Source organism: Rhinolophus sinicus, chromosome 14, assembly GCF_057876585.1.
Source record: "Rhinolophus sinicus isolate RSI-liver-muscle chromosome 14, RSI-T2T, whole genome shotgun sequence".
NCBI classification, from domain to species: domain Eukaryota; kingdom Metazoa; phylum Chordata; class Mammalia; order Chiroptera; family Rhinolophidae; genus Rhinolophus; species Rhinolophus sinicus.
Window position 1 is genome coordinate 99,314,170 of NC_142514.1, and position 22,996 is coordinate 99,337,165.

Sequence of the window (22,996 nt, forward strand, 5' to 3'; positions counted from 1 at the left end):
AGCCACATTCACAGGAAGAGACAACCGACACACCATGTGTGGGCAGGACATCCCCATGCTTCCTGAGATGTAGTGAGGCAGCTATTGGAGGGGATCCATTTTGTGGGAAAGGTCTTCAGATTGTCTTCCCAGAAATTATGGATGCAGGTTCCATTTCGAACCCTTGGAAACAGAGGCAGAGGCAGAGTTCCTGAAATCACATGTTGACCTCTTCAATACAGAGTCTTTATGGTTCTGATTCTCCTCCAACAGGGGCAGGTCACTGGGTCCTTCATTGGGGTGACAGTCACAAACATGTTGCCTCAGGTGTACATTGCAGGTGACAACCACAGCATCAGCGCCCAGTTGCAAGCAGCCTTGACCCACTGTACCCACACTCTGGCCATCAGCCCTCAGGACAGCATGTTCCCCCACCCCGCCCCGGTCTCTGCTTCTTCCTGGACTAAAGTCACTGTCCCCGCCTAATCTGTATTTGGGTCCTGTGACTTCACATCTACTTCTTTCCCCTCCCTTCCCGCAGGTGCAGGCAGGTCTCATGGAACAAGAGAAGGAGCATTCATAGTCTATTGTGTCATTTAGGTGTTTTGTAACAGTTTCCATTTCTTTGCTGAAATTGCCTACATCATTCTTCATTGCAAGGACATTTTACCCAAAGACCTTTCAGTGAGTTTTTCATTCAATTTGGGAAAAATCATTACATTAACCTCACTGGGTATTTTAACCCACAAACTAGTTATATCTATGTAAGTTTCGTTTAATTTCCTTGCAATGCTTTGTACTTTTTAGTGTATAAGACTTTCACTTTTTCTCAGATTTATCCTTAAATATTTTACATTGATATTGTTATAAGTAACATTGTTTTTATTTTTACATTTTGATAGTTCATTGCTAGTATACAGAGTACAGTTCATTCCAGAGTGTTGGTTTGTATCACAGAATTCAGATTGAAACGCTCAGACTAGAAGCATATCTTAGTCACTCCTACACCCTGAGTTGGATGTGGCCTGAATCAAGCTGATTTGACCTCTTCAAATGTCGACATTGGGAGATTTATATAACTCTGCCTGTGAAAACATCAATGCAGTGAGAATATATGAGCAACAAATCAGTCTAAAAGAAGAGCAGAAGTCAAGGATGTAACATGGCCAGAACTACTGGTCCAGGCAAAGCAGGTACTGGAAGAAGATCTGACCACACAAGTCACAGCTGAGCCAGACTTGGTCAGAGTTATCAGCAGGATGACTGCACCAGGCCTGGAGAGCAGGAGCTTTCTGTTTTACTTCCTTGTGCTTCTGGAACACTGGGTGAGTGTTAGAGTTGCCGTCCCATGTATTACAGTAATAGTCAGCCTCGTCCTCAGGCTGGAGTCCAGAGATGAGCAGAAGCCCTGCATTGGCTGAGGTATCTTTGGATCCACAGAAGTAGCTGGGGAACTTGGGGCCCTGGTATTTATCCGAGTGTGTGTGGCAGTACAGGAGATACTGGGGAGGGCTCCCAGGCTTCTACTGGTACCAGCATTTGCCATGATTGCCAACACTGAAGCCACCGCTCAGGGTGCAGGTGAGTCTGGCTGATGCTCCCGGGCGTGCAGAGAGGGAGGGCAGCTGAGCCAGCGCAAGCTGGGAGAGGGAACCTGTAAACAAAAATACAATGGAACATGGGGCAGGAACTAGGGTAAAGTTTCTTAGGAAACTAAGCATGAAAAGACTGAAATTAGGAAGTAAGGCCTGATTCCCCATGGCCTGTCCCACCTGTGCGGTGAGAGAGGAGCACAAGGAGGACAGGAGTGCAGGCCATGGTGCACACAGCCCCTGAGCCCACAGTGGGGTGGGCTGCCCCAGGCCTCCTCTTCTTCTCTACCCTCTGTTAGAGGAGAGACTGTCCATGCAAATGTGTGCCCATCCAGTGACTGCCCAGACATTCCACGAGCCCTGGTGCTGGAGCTCGGGAGGATGGAAGTCAGCTTCACCCTTGGGAGCCCTGGGAGGAAGCATCAGCTGAGACCACGCGGAGGTCTGAGGACTCTGCTCAGGGGACTCTGTCAGGCCTGAGAGGACACAGCTGCTGAGTCCCATCAGAGAGCACTGGGCCCAACCCCCAGGCCCAGGCTCCTTTGAGTGAATGGTCCTCACTTAGGAGCTATGTAGGGGCCACAGGACAGTCCACAGCGCACCCTGCTGGTCACAGTGCACACACCTCCCTGTGGCCCAAAGCCCTGAGAGCTCAGCTGCTGTCTGCAGGGCACCAAGTCTGCATCCATGGTGTGATTCCTAGATAGTGTGATTCTCTAATGTACATCAATAATGTTGAGTTTTTCACTCTCAGATAGAGTTCTCATCTGTGGGAGGTGCACATATGTACATAAATATGAACTTCAGGTGTTATTTCCCCAGGGAAGACGCTGCAAACACCATATCCCTTTATTGGCATGTGGTTTAGTGGATGCATATCTTTTTAGCGTTCCAAAATTCATGTGAATTAAAACAATGGATTCCAACTACTCTTAAAGCTGGACTCCCTGTACTTAGAATGCCACCAGGATGCCCTGTCACGGTTCTGACTGCTTATCTTAGAAGATCACCTTGTAGATGCTTGCTAATTACAAACTCTCTCACCTAGCATTCTCCCAGGTTACTCCCACACTATTCCCAGACCACTGGTACAAGAGATATGATGACAGAGAGGGGTACCATGAAAGGAGAACAGACCTCTGGGATACCAGGCAACCTCTGTGATAGTCCCCTGATTTTATCTTAAATACCCCCAGCAGGTCTGAGAATGTTAAGGCAGTTTTCGGAGGTGTTAACTGGCTGCCTTCTCAGAACACAGGTGCTCTGATAATAAATGCTTATTCTATGACCCAACTCCTGTGTCCATCTATTGGCTGAGCAGCACAGGCAGCATGAGCCCTGGACTCGTTTGGCCTCTGGTTACACTCTCACCTAAATTGATCTGTTTTATGCTTAACTAATTTACTTATTGTACTTATTCTCAAAGTGAAGACAGCATAATTATCCTATGGTGTGCAGTTGCATGGTCCGCAGCCATACTCTAGAAGAAGGAAGTTGAGACAGACACATAAGATCTCAGACAATCATGTGTTGTCTTCCATTCTCTGAGTGCAGAACCATCTCCTCTGTGAACACAGAGCTCACAAAGCCATCACTGTTTCTTCAAGAGTGTTGCTTAGTGTTCATCATGATAGGGTAGGCAGATAGACATAAATGAGCAGGAGAAGGAGGACTTTAGCCCCGATTAGAAAGCTACTTGCTGCCGCTCCTACTTGGGTCAAGACGCCTGGCAGCTGCCCAGCAGGACTCCAGGCTGCCACATACTTCTAAATAAAAGAGATGTGTTGTTAAAAGTCAGAGAAGGGGAACCCATCCTGTTTGTCACTAGTACATCATTAGCCCAACAGGATTCCAGATTTTCACACACCTCTAAGAATGTGTTTACGTATCCCCCAAAATAAAGGGGATGTGTTTACTCAAGCCCACAAATAAAAAGGATGTATGTTTACTCATGCCCCTAAATCAGAGAAATGCATTGCTAAGTGCCAGAGGATCACGCACCTCACAAGGAGAAAGATGAAAAAAAAGGGAAAGGGGGGAGGCAATTCAAATAAAAACCTCCACACAATGTAAGGTAGAGGGCTGCTTCCCTCTCTTGGGTCAACTCTACATCTCCAAGTGTGCTTTTTTTTTTTTTTACAAATAAACTTTTGTTGTTTATGCTGCAAAAATTCTGTCTCTTGATTGAAGCCTCTCCTATGACAAGAACCGAGGTGGCTGAATGCCACTTCCCCAGTAACAAAAAACTCACAGTCAGGTGACAGAATATAAATAGAGCATGGAATGCATTTAGCAATAGTATAGTAACCACTAGGGAGATGAAGAAAACAGCAAAGTAAGGAAAACTGGCAGTTACTGGGAAGACGGGGTGTGAACAGGGCTGATTGCAGTAATTAATGGGGGACAAAGCAGAGTCTCAGTGAGAAGCTGACATTGAATCAAAGACTTGAAGGACGTGAATGAATTAACAAGGTTACACAAGCCATAGGTAGAGGTAAGAGAGAGCCAAGTTCCTCAGGTAAAAATGTCCAAGGAAGAACAAAGTGGCCAGAGCAGCTGGAGCAAGGCAGACAGGGGGAGAGGAGCAGGAAGGGAAGTCAGAGCGGTAGTGGAGGGAAGCCATCTGAAGGGATTTGCCTCTGGGTCTGACTGAGGAAGTGGGAACCCTTACAGGGTGGTGGACAGAGTTGCCACAAGAACTGATTTCTCTGGTTCTGTGTTGGGAACAAACCAGGGCAAAAGCAAGACCAGTTAGGAGGCCACTTGCAGTGACCAGCAGGGGGTGCTGGTGGTTTGGACCAGACATAGTACGTAGTAGAGGTGGCGAGAAATAGATACTGGATATTCTTTTGAAAGTCAGAGAAAACAGTATTTCCTGGTTATTTCTCTGACCAGTTTGAGGTAAAGAGATGAGTCGAGGATGAATCTAAAGACTTTGACCTGGGAAACTGGAACAATGGGATTTCTTCAAATTAAGTATGACATGTCTGGGACGGTATATCAGGAGTGTGAGACATCTGTGGGCTGTTGGGTAGGGCAGGAGAGGGATCTGGCCAGAAATATAAATATGGGGACCTGCTCACATATCAGATGACAGTTAAAGCCATGACAATAACCAGATGAACAAGGGACTGAGTACTTGTAGCAAAGAGAAGAGGTCCAAAGACAAGATTTGGAGCATATCAATAGGGCAGGGAGGAGAACCCAGGAAAGACAAACAAGTAGCAGTGGACAGTGAAGCAGGAGGAAGAACAAGGATGTGTGGTGATCTGAACACCACACAGAGGGAGTTTCTTTCTTCTTTTTTTTAATGAAAGTTTACTGGGGTGACAATTGTTAGTAAAATTACAAAGATTTCAGGTGTACAATTCTGTATTACATCATCTATAAATCCCACTGTGTGTTCACCACCCAGAGTCAGTTCTCCTTCCATCACCATATATTTGATCCCCTTTACCCTCATCTCCCACCCCCCATCCCCCTTACCCTCCGGTAACCACTAAACTATTGTGTCTCTGAGTTTCTGTTTCTCATTTGTTTGTCTTGTTGCTATTTTTTGTTTATATACAACATATCAGTGAAATCATATGGTTCTCTGCTTTTTCTGACTTATTTCGCTTAGCATTATACTCTCAAGATCCATCCATGTTGTCACAAGTGCTCCTATTTCATCTCTTCTTACCGCCGAATAGTATTCCATGGTGTATATATACCACAACTTCTTTATCCATTCGTCTATTGAAGGACATTTTGGTTGTTTCCACGTTTTGGCCACTGAAAATAAAGCTGCAATGAACATTGGAGCACACGTGTCTTTACGGATAAACGTTTTCAGATATTTTGGGTAGATTCCCAGGAGAGGGCTTGCTGGGTCATACGGTAATTCTATTTTTAATTTTTTGAGGAACCTCCATACTGCCTTCCATAGCGGCTGCACCAGTCTGCATTCCCACCAACAGTGTATGAGGGTTCCTTTTTCTCCACAGCCTCTCCAACACTTGTTACTATTTGTCTTGTTGATGATAGCCATTCTGACTGGGGTGAGGTGGTATCTCACTGTGAGGTAATATCTTATTTGCATTTCTCTGATGTTTAGAGATGTTGAGCATTTTTTCATATGTCTATTTGCCATTTGTATGTCCTCTGGAGAAATGTCTCTTCAGGTCCTCTGCCCATTTTTCAATTGGATTGTTTGTTTTTTTGTTGTTGAGTTGCATGAGTTCCTTGTATATTTTTGTATTAACCTTTTATCGGAGGCACTGTTTGCAAAAATATTCTCCCATTCAGTTGGTTGCCTCTTTATTTTGTCGACGGTTTCTTTTGCTGTGCAGAAGCTTTTAAGTTTGATATAGACCCATTCATTTAGTTTAGCTTTTACTTCCCTTGCCTTTGGAGTCAAATTCATAAAACACTTTGAATCCAAGGTCCATAAGTTTAGTACCTATGTTTTCTTCTATGCAGTTTATTGTTTCAGCTCTTATGCTTAAGACTTTGATCCATTTTCAATTAATTTTGGTACATGGTGACAGAGAGCAGTCCAGTTTCATTCTTTTGCACGTGGCTATCCAATTCTCCCAGCACCATTTATTGAAGAGGCTGTCTTTGCTCCATTGTATGTTTTTTTGCTTCTTTGTCAAAAATTATCTGTCCATATTTAAGTGGTTTTATTTCTGAGTTCTCAATTCTATTCCATTGGTCTATGTCTCTGTTTTTCTGCCAATACCATGCTGTTTTGATTATGGTTGCCCTTCAGTACAAGCTAAAGTCAGGGAGTGTGGTATCTCCAGTATTGTTCTTTTTTCTTAAGATTGCTTTGGTTATTCGGGGTCTTTTGTGGTTCCAAACAAATCTGATGATTTTTTTTTTGTTCTATTTCTTTAAAAAATACCCTTGGGATTTTGATGCGGATTGCATTAAATATGTATATTGCTTTGGATAATATGGCCATTTTAACTATGTTGATTCTTCCAATCCATGAGCATGGATGTCTTTCCATTTCTTTGTGCCTTCTTCAATTTCTTTTAAAAATGTCTGACAGTTTTCAGCATATAGGTCTTTCACATCCTTGGTTAAGTTTATTCCTAGGTATTTTATTCTTTTTGTTGTAATTGCAAAAGGAATTGTTTTTTGTATTTTTTTCTGAGATTTCATTGTTAGTATATCGGAATGCAATGGTTAGTATTCCAGTTCTTTATATGTTGATTTTGTAGCTGGCAACTTTACAGTACTCATTGTTTCTAATAGCTTTTTGTGGTCTTTAGGGATTTCTATATGTAGCATCATGTCATCTGCAAAGAGTGATAATTTAACTTCTTCATTCCCAATTTGGATGCCTTTTATTTCTTTCTCTTGCCTGATTGCTCTGGCAAGGACTACCAACACTATGTTGAAAATCAGAGGTGATAGGGGAGAGCCCTGTCGTGTTCCTGAACATAGAGCAAAGGGCTTCAGTTTTTCACCATTAAATCTGAGAATAGCTGAGGGTTTGTCATATATGGCTTTTATTATGTTAAGGTATTTTCCTTCTATACCTATTTTATTAAGTGTTTTAATCATAAATGGATGCTGTATCATGTCAAATGCTTTTTCTGCATCAATTGATATAATCATATGATTTTTGTCCTTTGTTTTGTTTATGTGATGTATCACATTGATGGATTTGCGTGTGTTGAACCATTCTTGTGCCCCGGGGATGAACCCCACTTGGTCGTGATGAATAATCTTTTTAATGCATTGTTGTATTCGATTTGCTAGAATTTTGTTTAGGATTTTTGCATCTGTATTCATCAGAGATATTGGTCTGTAGTTCTCTTTTCAGGGTAATGTTGGCCTCATAAAATGAGTTAGGGAGTACTGCCTCTTCTTCAATTTTTCGAAGAGTTTGAGCAGGATTGGTGTTAGATCCTCTTTGAAGGTTTGGTAGAATTCACTAGTGAAGCCATCTGGTCTCGGACTTTTGGTTTTAGGGAGGTTTTGGATGACTGATTCAGTTTTCGTTACTGGTGATCGGTCTGTTTAGAGTTTCCAGTTCTTCATGGTTCAGCCTAGGAATGCAATATGTTTCTAAGTACTTGTCCATTTCATCTAGGTTATTGAATTTGGAGGCATATAGTCCTTCACAGTATTCTTGAATGATCCTTTTTATTTCTGTGGCATCCGTGATAACTTTCCCTTTTTCATTTCTGATTTTATTAGTGTCTCCTCTCTTTTTAAGCCTAGCCAGGGGTTTGTTAATTTTGTTAATCTTTTCAAAGAATCAGCTCTTTGTCACAGTAATATTTTCTATTGTCTTTTTGTTCTCTATTTCATTTAGTTCTGCTCTAATTTTTGTTATTTCCTTTCTTCTGCTGACCTTGGGTCTCATTTTTTCTTCTTTTTCTGGTTCTTTAAGGTGTAACATGAGGTTATTTATTTGGGATTTTTCTTGTTTCTTGAGATAGGCCTGTAATGAGATAAATTTCCCTTTAAAACTGCTTTCGCTGCATCCCAAGAATTTTGGTAGGATTTATTTTCATTCTCATTTGTTTCTATGTATCTTTTGATCGCTTCTCTAATTTCTTCTTTGACCCAGTCGTTCTTTAAAAGCATGTTGTTTAATTTCCATGTATTTGTGTTTTTTCTGCTTTCTTTTTGCAGTTGATATCCACTTTCAAAGCCTTGTGATCAGATAATATGCTTGGTATGATTTCAGTCTTCTTAGATTTGCTGAGGTTAGTTTTATGTCCCAATATATGGTCTATTCTTGAGAATGTTCCGTGTACACTAGAAAAGAATGTATAGTCTGATGTTTTAGGATGAAGTGCTCTACAAATGTCAATTATGTCCATTTCCTCTAATGTGTCATTTAGGGCTGGTATTTCATTATTTATTTCCTGTTTGGACGATCTATCCATAGCTGTCAATGATGTATTTAGGTCCCCTAGTATAATTGTGTTTTGGTCAATTTCTCCCTTTAGTTTTGTTAGTAATTACTTGGTATATTTCGCTGCTCCCTGATTGGGGGCATAAATATTGATGACTTTCGTCTTCTTGTTGTATAGTCCCCTTTACCATTATGAAATGTCCATCTTTGTCTCTTGTTACCTTTTTCACACAGAAGTCTGTTTCATCTGATATCATTATGGCTACAACTGATTTTCTCTGGTTACCATTTGCTTGGAGTGTCAATTTCCACCCTTTCACTTTGGGTTGATGCTTGCCTTTGTAGCTGAGATGTGTCTCTTGGAGACAGCACATGGTTGGGTTTAGTTTTCTGATCCAATCTGCTACTCTGTGCCTTTTTATTGGTGAGTTCAGTACATTTACATTTAGGGTGATTATTGATATGTGAGGATTGCCTATCATTCTATCTTTAGTTTTCTTGTAAGACTGTGTCTCCATTGTTTCTTTGTCTTTTTGTTGTTGTCTATTATTTCTCTATGGTGTTATTCTATGAAAGACCTATATGCTGAAAACTGTAAGACATTTTTAAAAGAAATTGAAGACACAAAGAAATGGAAAAACATTCCGTGCTCGTGGATTGGAAGAATCAACATAGTTAAAATGGCCATATTGCCCAAAGCAATATACAGATTTAATACTATCCCCATCAAAATCCTCATGGCATTTTTAAAGAAATAGAACCAAAAAATCATCAGATTTGTTTGGAACCACAAAAGACCCTGTATAGCCAAAGCAATCTTAAGAAAAAAGAACAATGCTGGAGGTATCACACTCCCTGACTTTAGCTTGTACTACAGGGCAACAATAATCAAAACATCATGGTATTGGCAGAAAAACAGACACATAGACCAATGGAATAGAATTGAGAACTCAGAAATAAAAACTCATAAATCTTGACAGATGATTTTTGACAAAGAAGCAAAAAACATACAATGGAGAAAAGACAGCCTCTTCAATAAATGGTGATGGTAGAATTGGAAAGCCACATGCAAAAGAATGAAAGTGGACTGCTATCTGTCACTATGTACCAAAGTTAATTCAAAATGGATTAAAGACTTAAGCATAAGACCTGAAACAATAAACTGCATAGAAGAAAACACAAGTAGTAAACCAATGGATTTGACTCCAAAGGCAAGGGAAGTAAAAGCTAAATCAAATGAATTGGATTATATCAAACTTAAAAGCTTCAGCACAGCAAAAGAAACCATCAAAATAAAGAGGCAACCAAATGAATGGGAGATGATTTTTACAAACAGTGCCTCTGATAGGGGGCTAAAATCCAAAATATACAAGTAACTCATGCAACTCAACAAAAAAATAAACAACCCAATTGAAAAATTGGCAGACGACCTGAAGAGACATTTCTCCAAAAAGGACATACAAATGGCAAATAGACATATGAAAAAATGCTGAACATCACTAATCATCAGAGAAATGCAAATCAAAACCACAATGAGATATCACCTCACCCCAGTCAGAATGGCTATCATCAACAAGACAAATAGCAGCAAGTGTTGGAGAGGCTGTGGAGAAAAAGAAACCCTCATACACTGTTGGTGGGAATGCAGATTGGTGCAGCCGCTATGGAAGATAGTGTGGAGGTTCTTCAAAAAATTAAGAATAGAATTATGGTATGACCCAGCAATCCCACTCCTGCGAATCTACCCAAAATATCTGAAAACATTTATCCATAAAGACTCGTACGCTCCAATGTTCATTGCAGCTTTATTTACGGTGGCCAAAACATGGAAACAACAACCAAAATGTCCTTCGATAGATGAATGGATAAAGAAGTTGTGGTATATATACACAATGGAATACTATTCAGCTGTAAGATGATATAGGAACATTTGTGACAACATAGATGGATCTTGAGAGTGTAATGCTGAGCGAAATAAGTCAGACAGAAAAAGTAGAGAACCGTATGATTTCACTGATATGTGGCATATAGACCAAAAACAACAAAAGAACAAGACAAACAAATGAGAAACAAAAACTCATAGACACACACAATAGTTTGGTGGTTACCGGAGGGTAAGGGGGGAGGGGGATGGTAGATGAGGGTAAAGGGGATCAAATATATGGTGATGGAAAAACAACTGACTCTGGGTGGTGAACACACAATGGGATTTATAGATGATGTAACACAGAATTGTACACCTGAAATCTATGTAACTTTACTAACAATTGCCACCCCAATAAACTTTATTTAAAAAAATAATAAACACACTAGATCCATAAAAAAGTGCAAATAAAACCACAATGAGATATCACCTCACCCCAGTTAGAATGGCTATCATCAACAAGACAAATAATAACAAGTGTTGGAGAGGCTGTGGAGAAAAAGGAACCCTAATACAGTTGGTGGGAATTCAGATTTTTGCAGCTGCTATGGCAGGCAGTGTGGAGTTCCTCAAAAAATGAAGAATAGAATTACCACATGACCCAGCAATCCTTCTCCTGGGTATCTACTCAAAAATCTGAAACCATTTATCTGTAAAGATATATTTGTCTGATGTTCATTGCAGCTTTACTTATGGCGGCCAAGACATGGAAGCAATCAAAGTGTCCCTTCAATAGATGATTGGGTACAGAAGTGTGGTACATATACACAATGGAATACTATTCTGCCATAAAAAGAGATGAAATAGTGCTGTTTGCGACATTACGGATGGATGTTGAGATTAAGGGTTTTATTAATGAGTATGATTCTTCATAATGAAAAGTATCAACAATTGGAAGATGTGCCTAAGTAAGTAAATGCATGATGAAACGAGTTAAAGGGCAAACAGATCAATGTGAAAGTAAAAGAATTTAGCTGTGTAATAACAAATGATTAAATATAAAAGTAAATAAAGTCCTCAAAAAATTGGTATATGGAGGACCTGTAAGGGTGACTCTCACTGCTATATGTATGGCAAAGAACTCCTTGGTTGCAAAAGCCCTCTACACTCCTTTCTAGAAAGGAACTTCCTGTACTTTTTGCTGGGAACTTGCATCGTGGCTCTCCTTTTGTGCGGCTGTAGGATTGACTGCAAATTCTTTTTTCCTAAACGTTTTTTCTGGAGAAATGTCAAGTGGACTTTTTGTTTTAAGGTCAGTATCTATATGATTTTAGGTTGTACGCTGAAACTCAAAGTCATCCCTTGTTCACCTTGTTAAGTATTACCTGTTAAGTATATTGAAATACCCTGTCCTTTTCCAATTGTATATCTTCATGTAGCCTGCTTTTCATTATATAGTTCCACTAATACAACACCTGCAGATAAAGTCAAAGGCAAATATGAGAACCTAGCTTACCTACTAGGCCAGACATTGCAAAGTTTCCACTGTTAGCCAGAAAAAAAGTGTACAAATTCTACTTCTAATTTTCAGGGAAAACTAATTTTTCTAAAATTGTTACTTATGTTCATATGTTATAAATTTTTGAATCATTAAAGTGTATTTTAGGACTTTTACCATTTCCATGAAGCAGAGACCTAAGTACCTATCATGCCTGTGTGCTATTGCTGTCAATTATTTTAATTCTCTATACCATTTAAAGCCTACAGTGCTGGGGGAAGGGCTGTGCCAGAAGAGGCTGAATGTCCTGATTTCAGCACGCCCACTCCTACTGCCTACTGTCTTTTCACGAGGCAGGAAATACCACAGAGGAGTCTGAGAGCTGTGTTTTTTCCTGCCCTTGAATCACATGTCCTATGCATTGCCATCTCTGCCATTAGCTCAGCCAGGCCCAGGGGAGCCAGCCTGGTTCTGCAGCCAGTGTCCCAAACCCAAAGCAGTGCCCTTAAATTGGAGTGGACTGTTTTGTCCTTCCTCAGGGCTGCCAAGCAAGCACTTGAGGCAGGCACCTCATAATCAAGAGTGAGGACTGAGTTGATCTGATTGCTGAACCCGGAAGTGAAATGGAGGCAGCCAATCTCTCTCAACTCCTGCTGCCCATTCAGGGATTGAGGGAGGAGCTGAATCCCTCCATTTCCAAGGTGGCTGAACAGTACAAAACATTCTAGTCCCACTCCCTTCTGCGAGCCTGTGTGTTGGTGAGGGGTGGAGGTAAAACACCCAGTGGCTTCAAGAGGGAAGAATTCTCCTACATGGTCAAGTCAAATGTTGAGGTTCTTGGCATGATCCATGACCATGATATTGACACACTGGGGTTTATGCCACTCCTTGTCTAAGGGAGCTGGGTTTACAGCAGTGGCAGCGGCAACCACACTACTCATGCTTCGGGGCCAGAGACAGCCTTTGTTCTGAGGGAATTTGCTTTAGGGCAATCATATACCAGCTGCCATAATGGCAATTTGGAGTGGAATACAGGTCTGTTCTAATTAAACTTGATCTAAGGTAGATCAGTGGGAGTGACTGCCTCAGTTCTGCTGTCTTTTAGGCAGCGAGGCAGAGTCTGTTCTGTGGGCACATGCCTACATTACCTCTGTGGCAGCGAGGGCCACACTGCTGTCACTTTGGAGCCGGAGTCGGGATCTATACTGTGAAAATGTACTTCATGGAATCAGCACCAGCCACCGCCACTTTTGACATACAGAAATATAAAATAAAACGTTTGTGTTGTTTAAGCCATTGTATGGTAACTTGTTACAGCAGCATAAAGAATGAACACTGTATAGGTACTTAAAATGCAACACAGTTTTTAACAGATTGGTGGACAAAGGATGCTAACTTTACATTTCAGTATGAAACTTGTAGAACTTTCCTCTCCACATATACTACTACCTAGGATTCATTGTAAATATGTTGTGAGACAGAAATCTTCGTCAAAAATCACCCAAGTGAAACTGTCAATTCCAAAAATACAAATGCCAGTATTTTCCTTCAATACAAAAAGAAGTGTTTTCAAAAGAAATGCAGATTTTAGGAAAAGTTGTATCTGTGACAGTAAACCTCAGCTTCCTCCCAACACTTAAGATTAAGGGTGATAATGAATTTGATTCTTCATAATGAACAGTATGAACATTTGGAAAATATACCAGAGACACTCCTATAAAATTCAAGTCTCAGATATTATCCCTCCTTGCGGCCATACACGTGCCCAAGAAGGTGACAGTAATCAATTGCTGGGGACATGAAATGCACTAGATGAAATAACTCAAGGAAATTATCAGGCAGGTTATGTGGTCAAGCCCACAGTTCTTTCTAAAGAGAAATTTATAGGGGCTCCCATCCCTTCTTTTCTTTTTTCAAAAGTTTATTGAGGTGACAATAGTTAGTAAGGTTACATAATTTTTAGGTGTACAATTCTGTAATATATCATCTTTGTATCACATGCAGTGTTCACCACCTAGTCAGTTCTCCTTCCATCACATTCGATCCTGTTTACTTTCATATACTATCTTCCTCCCTTCTTACACTTCAGTAACCACTAAACTATTGTGTGTCTATGAATTTTTGTTCCTTTATTTGTCTTCTTCCTTTCTTGTTTTCAGTTTTATATACCACATATCAATGAAATCATAGGGTTCTCTACCTTTTTTGCCTGATTTATTTCACTGAGCATTATAATGTCAAGATCCATCCATGTTGTCACAAATGGTACTATTTTCTTATGGCAGAATAGCATTCCATTGTGTATATATACCACATTTCTTTATCCAATCATCTATCAAAGGACACTTTGGTACTTTCCTTGTCTTTGGCCGCCATAAATAAAGCTGCACTAAACATCTGAGCACATATACCTTTACAAATAAATATTCTCAGATTTTTTGGGGTAGACCCTGGGAGAGGGATTGCTGGGTCATACCATAATTCTATTCTTAATTTTCTGAGGAACATCCAGACTGCTCATAGCGCTTGCAACAATCTGCATTCCCACAGCTGTGAATGAGGGTTCCTTTTTCTCCACAGCCTCTCCAACACTTGTTACTATTTGTCTTGTTGATGACAGCCATTCTAACTGGGGTGAGGTGATATCTCATTGTGGTTTTTATTTGCATTTCTTTCATGATTACTGATGTGGAGCATTTTTTCATGTGTCTAATGGCCATTTGTATGTCCTCTTTGGATAAATGTCTGTTCAGGTCCTCAGCCCATTTTTTAATTGGAATGTTTGTTTTTTTGGTGTTGAGTTGTATGAGTGCCTTATATAGTTCTGATATTAGACCTTTATGAGACGTGTTGTTTGCAAATATCTTCTCCCATTCGGTGGTTAGTCTCTTTGTTTTGTTGATGGGTTGTTTCACAGTGCAGCTTTTTAGTTTGATATAGTCCCATTCATTTATTTTAGCTTTTACTTCCCTTGCCTTTGAGGTCAAATTCATAAAATTCTCTTTGAACCCAAGCCCCTAAGTTTAGTACCTATGCTTTCTTTTATGTAGTTTATTGTTTCAGGTTTTATGTTTAGGTCATTGATCCATTTTGAGTTAATTTTGGTTCACAGTGACAGATAGCAGTCTAGTTTCATTCTTTTGCACGTGGCTATCCAATTCTCCTATCACCATTTATTGAAGAGGCTGTCTTTTTTCCATTGTATGTTTTTGGCTCTTTTGTAAAAAATTGTCTGTCCATATTTATGTGGGTTTATTTCTGGGTTCTCAATTCTCTTCTGTTGGTCTGTGTATCTGTTTTTCTGCCAATAACACACTGTTTTGATTAGTGTTGCAAGCTGAAGTCAGGGAGTGTGATACCACAGGTATTGTTCTTTTTTCTTAGGATTGTTTGGCTACTCAGAGTCTTTTGTGCTTCCATGCAAATCTGATGATTTTTTTATTCTATTTCTTTTAAAAATGCCATTGGAGTTTTGATGGGGATTGCATTAAATCTATATATTGCTTTGGGAACTATGGCCATTTTAACTATGTTGATTCTTCCAATCCATGAACATGGAATATCTTTCCATTTCTTTGTGTCCTCTTCAATTTATTTTAAAAATGTCTTACAGTTTTCAATATATAGGTCTTTCAGGTCCTTGGTTAAGTTTGTTCCTAGGGGTTTTATTCTTTTGTTGCTGCAATTGTGAAAGGAATTTTTTTTTTAATTTCTTTTTCTGAGATTTCATTGTTAGTATATAGGAATGCAATGGACTTTTGCATGTTACTTTTGTAGCTGGCAACTTTACTGTATTCGTTGACTGTTTCTAATAGATTTTTCGTGGAGTCTTAGGGTTGTCTATATATAGCATCATGCCATCTGCAAAGAGTGACAATTTAAGTTCTTCATTCTCAATTTGGATGCCTTTTATTTCTTTCTCTTGCCTGATTTCTCTACGAGGACTTCCAACACTATATTGAAAAGCAGAGGTGGGAGACGTCAACAAAATGGCGGCATGAGGTGAGCTTCTGTAAAGCTCCCCTGGAATTTACAACTAATCAAACAACAATAACTCCACAAAGGACTCCCTGCACAGCAGAAAGGCAAGACGAAGAGACCCTCTACTGAATTCACCTATAGGTGGGCAAATTGCACGAGCAGAAGAGGAGGGAAGAGAGAAGTGCAGAGATGGAGCCGTGGGGGTGCGGGGCGCAGACCTAGCTCAGTGCTCTGAGCTCGCTGCATCCCGGAACTACCACAGCTGTGGGAGAGGTAAGAACTCGGACTGCTAGGGCTCCACTTATGGCCCACAGGGCTGAGGGGGCAGCATATAACATGGCTAAACCCAACGCTCACAGCAGAGACCTTGGAGAAAAGCCTGAGAGAAGAAGGCTGAAAACGGTGGTTTAAGCCCTCACTGATGAGCAGAGAATGGAAGCCTTAGGCACTGAGACTAGCTGCCCCCTCCCTACACTCCCAGAGCTCGCCCCGCCCCCACCTGCCCCGTGCTAGAAGCTGAACAGTAGCAGTGTCAGATCAAAAGAATAGAATATTTGCTGTTCTGAGAACTGTGGACCGCAGACACAGATTTGCAGCCCAACTAGTTATGGCAAAGGGGAGCTATGGAAGCAGGACCGGCTGTGGTGGTGGTCGCCACCATTGCTCTGGACCACCTCTCACAACTCACTCCACCCCTGACCCCACCTATCTGGGCAGAAGCCTGCAGGAGTAAACAGAACTGCTGAAACATACAGGCTCTGAATCTGGTGCAGGAAGAGCTTTGGAACTTCAAAAGCTATCCGCATACCCGCACGGACACTGTGCCCTGTGACCCAGGTGAACTATTAACAGAGGAGAAGCCCGTCTTCCAGGGAATCCTCCCAGTGTGTGAAAAGCTGGAATACTGCAGAGAAAACATAGCATGACCGTGTGAGGGAGAAAAAAAAGGCTACAGTCGGAGAGAAAATGAAACATTCTACCAACAAGTACTGGAAAACAAAAGAAAGACCACTTCCTATCAACCTATTGCAGAAGCCACTCTTGTAGATGTCTAGGAAGAGAAATAATAAATCAGTAATTGCCATGAATAACCAAGGCAACAAGACAGCTCAAAAAGAAAGTGAAAAGCCTCCAGAAAAGTAACTTAAAGATATGGAAATATGTGACTTAAATGATAGAGAATTCAAGATTGCAGTTCTGAAAAAACTCAACGAGAAGAAAGAAAACACAGAAAGGCAGTTTAATGAACTCAGAAACACAATCAAAGAACAACATGAGCATTTAAAGAAAGAGAATGAAATCTTAAAAAAGAACCAAATAGAATTTCAGGAGATTAAGAACTCAGTAGAAGAAATTAAGAATGAAATTATCAGCTTAGGTAGTAGAGTTGACCAGATGGAGGAAAGAATCAGTGACATCGAAGATAGAAACCTGGAAATTATACAGATAGAAGGAGAAAGAGACTTGAGACTTAAAAGAAATGAAAGAACTCTACAAGAACTTTCTGACTCCATCAGAAAGAGCAATATAAGAATAATGGGCATACCAAAGGAGAAGAAAGAGAGAAGAACAGAGAATATATTCAAACAGATTGTCGATGAGAACTTCCCAGACTTGTGGACAGAACTGGATCCTCGAATGCAAGAAGCAAATAGAACATCTAATTACCTCAATCCCAACAGGCCTTCTCCAAGGCACATTGTATTGAAGCTTTCTAAAATAAACGACAAGGAAAGAATCCTCAAGGCAGCCAGGGAAAAGAAGACGGTAACTTACAAAGGAAAGCCCATTAGATTATCATCAGATTTTTCAGCAGAAACTCTAACACGAGGGAGTGGAACCAAATATTCAAACTATTGAAAGAAATTACGAGCCAAGAATAATATACCCAGCAAAGATATCCTTTAGCTATGAAGGAGGAATAGAGACCTTTCCAGACATACAGAAGCTGAGGGAATTTTCTAATACACGACCTGCACTACAAGAAATACTAAAGGAGGCTATTTGACCACCATCAACAGGGACAATCTGTGGCAACCAAAACATAAAAAGGGGGAAAGGAAAGGCCTGAACTGGAACATGGGAATGGAGAAAGTAAGCGTGCTGAAGAAAATGGAACACTCTAAATATCAAACTTTCTTTTACATAAACTTAAGGGTAACTACTCAAAAAAAATCCAGAACTGAAATATATACTGTAATAAAAGAAGAAACAGAGGGAAAAATCATATAATACCACTAACCAAAATAACAGCAAACACAAAGGCAAAGAAACAATGGAGACACAGTCTTACCAGAAAACTAAAGATAGAATGACAGGAAATCCTCACATATCAATAATCACCCTAAATGTAAATATACTGAACTCACCAATAAAAAGGCACAGAGTAGCAGACTGGATCAAAAAACTAAATCAAACCATATGCTGTCTCCAAGAGATACATCTCAGCTACAAGGACAATCATAGACTCAAAGTGAAGGGTGGAAATTGACACTCTAAGCTAATGGTATCCATAGAAAATCAGGTGTAGCTATACTGATATCAGATGAAACAGATTTCAGGGTGAAAAATGTAACAAGAGACAAAGATGGACATTTCATAATGGTAAAGGGGACTATACAACAAGAAGACATAACAATTATCAATATTTATGCCCCCTATCAGGGAGCACCGAAATATACCAAGCAACTACTAACAGAACTAAAGGGAGAAATTGACCAAAACACAATTATAGTAGGGGACATAAATACATCATTGACAGCTATAGATAGATCATCCAAACAGAAAATTAATAATGATATAGCAGCCCTAAATGACACATTAGATGAAATGGACATTATTGACATTTATAGAGCACTTCATCCTAAAACATCAGAATATACGTGTTTTTTCTAGTGTACATGGAACATTTTCAAGGATAGACCATATATTGGGACATAAAACTAGCCTCAGTAAATTTAAGAAGACTGAAATCATACCAAGCATATTCTCTGATCACAAGACTTTGATATTGGGTATCAACTGCAAAAAGAAAGCAGGAAAAAACACAAATACATGGAGATTAAACAACATACTTTTAAAAAACGACTGGGTCAAAGAAGAAGTTAGAGGAGAGATCAAGTGAAACATAGAAACAAATGAGAACGAAAATACAGCCTACCAAAATTCTTGGGATGCAGCGAAAGCAGTTTTAAGAGGGAAATTTAAATCATTACAGGCCTATCTCAAGAAACAAGAATAATCCCAAATAAATAACCTCACGTTCCACCTTAAAGAACTAGAAAAAGAAGAACAAATGAAACCCAAGGTCAGCAGAAGAACGGAAGTAATAAAAATCAGAGCAGAACTAAATGAAATAGAGAACAAAAAGACAATAGAAAAAAACAATATGACAAATTGATGGTTCTTTGAAAAGATTAACAAAACTGAGAAACCCTTGGCTAGGCTCACTAAGATAAAAAGAGAGAAGACACTGATTAACAAAATCAGAAATGAAAAAGGGGAAGTTATCACGGACACCACATAAATACAAAGGATCATCCAAGAATACTATGAAGGACTATATGCCGCCAAATTCAATAACCTAGGAGAAATGGACAAGTTCTTAGAAACATATAGCCTTCCAAGGCTGAACCATGAAGAACTGGAAAATCTAAACAGACCGATCACCAGTAACGAAATTGAATTAGTCATCCAAAACCTTCCCCAAAGCAAAAGTCCTGGACCAGATGGCTTCACTAGTGAATTCTACCAAACCTTCAAAGAGAATCTAATACCAATACTGCTCAAACTCTTCCAAAAAACTGAAGAAGAGAAAATACTGCCTAATGCATTTTATGAGGCAAACATTACCCTGATAGCAAAACCTGGTAAGGATAACACAAAGAAAGAAAACTACAGACCAGTATCTCTGATGAATAGAGATGAAAAAATCCTAAACAGAATTCTGGCAGATCGAATGCAACAATACATTAAAAAGATTATTCATCACGACTAACTGGGATGCCAGAGGCACAAGGATGGTTCAACATATGCAAATCCATCAATGTGATACATCAGGGGAAAAAAAGACAAAAAACATATGATTATATCAATTGATGCAGAAAAAGCGTTTGACAAGACACAACAGCCATTTATGATTAAAACAATTAATAGAATAGGTATAGAAGGAAAATACCTTAACATAATAAAGGCCACATATAAGAAACCCTCAGGTAATATCACAATAAAGGGTGAAAAACTGAAGCCCTTTGCTCTAAGTTCAGGAACACGACAGGGTTGTTCCCTGTCACCTCTGCTTTTCAACACAGTTTTGGAAGTCCTGGCCTGAGCAATCAGGCAAGAGAAGGAAATAAAAGGCATCGAATTGGGAATGAAGAAGTTAAATTATCACTCTTTGCAGATGACATGATGCTATATATAGAAAACCCTAAAGACTCCACCAAAAAGCTATTAGAAACAATAAACGAATACAGTAAAGTTACTGGCTTCAAAATCAATGTACAAAAATCCATTGCATTCCTATATACTAACAATGGAATCTCAGAAAAAGAAATAATAATAATAATAATAATAGTAATAAAAGATTCCTTTTGCAATTGCAACAAAAAGAATAAAATACCTAGGAACAAACTTAACCAAGGATGTGAAAGACCTATATGCTGAAAACTGTCAGACATTTTTAAAAGAAATTGAAGAAGGCACAAAGAAATGGAAAGACATCCATGCTCATGGATTGGAAGAATCAACATAGGGAAAACAGCCATATTACCCAAAGCAAAATCTAGATTTATGCAATCCCCTTCAAAATCAAAATGACATTTTTAAAGAAATAGAACAAAAAAATCATTAGAATGTTTGGAACCACAAAATACCCCAAACAGCCAAAGCAATCTTAAGAAAAAAGAACAATTTTGGAGGCACCACACTCCCTGACTTTAGCTTGTACTACAGGGCAACAATAATCAAAACTACTTGGTAACAATAATCAAAACAGACACACAGACCAATGGAATAGAATTGAGAACCCAGAAATAAATCCACATGAATATGTACAGATAATTTTTGACAAAGAAGCCAAAAACATACAGTGGAGAAAAGACAGCCTCTTCAATAAATGGTGCTGGGAGAATTGGATAGCCACGTGCAAAAGAATGAAACTGGACTGCTATTTGTCACCATGTACCAAAGTTAATTCAAAATGGATCAAAGACTTAAGCATAAGACCTGACACAATAAACTGCATAGAAGAAAACATAGGTACTAAACTTATGGACCTTGGGTTCAAAGAGCATTTTATGAATTTGACCCCAAAGGCAAAGGAAGTAAAAACTAAAATAAACGAATGGGAGTATAACAAACTTAAAAAGCTTCTGAAGAGCAAAAGAAACCATCGACAAAATAAAGAGGCAACAAACTGAACGGGAGAAGATTTTTGCAAACAGCGCCTCTGATAAGGGGCTAATATCCAAATTATACAAGGAACTCATACAACTCAACAACAACAAAACAAACAACCCAGTTGAAAAATGGGCAGAGGACCTGAAGAGACATTTCTCCAAAGAGGACATACAAATGGCAAAGAGACATATGAAAAAATGTTCAACATCACTAAGCATCAGAGAAATGCAAATAAAAACCTCAATGAGATATCACCTCACCCCAGTCAGAATGGCTATCATCAACAAGACAAATAGTAACAAATGTTGGAGAGGCTGTGGAGAAAAAGGAACCCTCATACACTGTTGGTGGGAATGCAGACTGGTGCAGCAGCTATGGAAGGCAGTGTGGAGGTTCCTTAAAAAATTAAGAATAGAATTACCATATGACCCAGCAATCCCTCTCCTGGGTATCTACCCCCAAAACTGAAAACATTTATACATAAAGACAAGTGTGATCCCATGTTCATTGCAGCTTTATTTACGGTGGCCATGACATGGAAACAACCAAAATGTCCTTCGATAGATGAATGGATAAAGAAGCTGTGGTATATATACACAATGGAATACTATTCGGCGGTAAAAAGATGAAATAGTACCATTTGTGACAACATGGATGGATCTTTAGAGTATAATGTTAAGCGAAATAAGTCAGACAGAAAAAGCAGAGAACCATATGATTTCACTGATACGTGGTATATAAAACTGAAAACAAGAAAAGAACAAGACAACCAAATGAAGGAACAAAAAGTCACAGACATAGACATTAGTTTATGGGTTCCCAGAGGGTAAGGAGGAGGGGGGCTGTAGAAGAGGGTAAACGGGGTCTAATATATGTGATGTCAAGAGAACTGACTCTGGGTGGTGAACACACAATGTGAGATATAGATAATGTCATACAGAATTGTATACCTGAAATCTATGTAACTTTATTAACAATTGTCACCCCAGTAAACTTTGATTTAAAAAATAAGTAAAATTTCATATGCAGCTGGATTTTCTTCAGACAATTTAACCAAAATATTGTCACCCCAGACTGCACACAGAAGTAGATATGAAATTCCAGTCGTCATGTCGTATGCGAGACATTGAAGAGATTTGAAAAACTATAAAACACTCTCCTAATAAATATTTTCATTGCGGAAAATATAGTAATTTTCATAAAAATTTGTAATGATTTATCATTTTAAAGAACTTTTTATAAATATTCTCATAATAAATTTTCTCATTTTAATTTTTAAAATAAATATTGATAAATATAATCCATATGAACATTAGCTCCTCCATAACGTTTTCAATAATTTTTAAGAATGCAAAGCAGTCCTGAGACAAAAAGCTTGAGAATTGCTCCACTATATCATACTACCTGCCTTTAATATTTAAAATAATAACAGACGGAGAAAAAAATTCTCTATACAGATACTTCTCCAAAAAATTTTTAAAAATTACCAAGATGTACCCTAATTATTGTTACCGATCAGAATGTGTTCAGGCAGCCGCAACCTTGTCGTCACATGTAAAAAGAAGAGGACCCCCTGAAATAAAATGCTGTAAAGGAAGCCTTAAATTATAGGTAGGTCCCAAAACACCGTAATCAAAGGGAAAAGACTAGCATACAAAAAGAGCTCTACCTACCTTAAATGATTTCTAAAAAAGGCCTCCGCTGATGCTCAGGAAATGATTACTCACTAGTAACGCAATGGCAGGTGGCAAATCAAACTTACTTCCTGACAGCTAAAATTGAGGAAGTGTTTTCAATTAGTAACAAGAATTATACTTGAA

The 22,996-nt window shown here is 39.2% G+C and overlaps 1 long non-coding RNA gene across 1 annotated transcript; it reads right to left on the minus strand.

The window, feature by feature from the left end:
• Positions 1 to 1,495: 1,495 nt before the first annotated feature.
• LOC148755768 (uncharacterized) lies at positions 1,496 to 22,973 on the minus strand. The gene is made up of 3 exons (XR_016018696.1): positions 22,850 to 22,973; positions 12,944 to 13,042; positions 1,496 to 1,633 (listed from the first exon to the last, which is right to left on the minus strand). It is a non-coding gene; the product is annotated as an uncharacterized LOC148755768 (long non-coding RNA).
• Between the last annotated feature and the right edge of the window lie 23 nt (positions 22,974 to 22,996).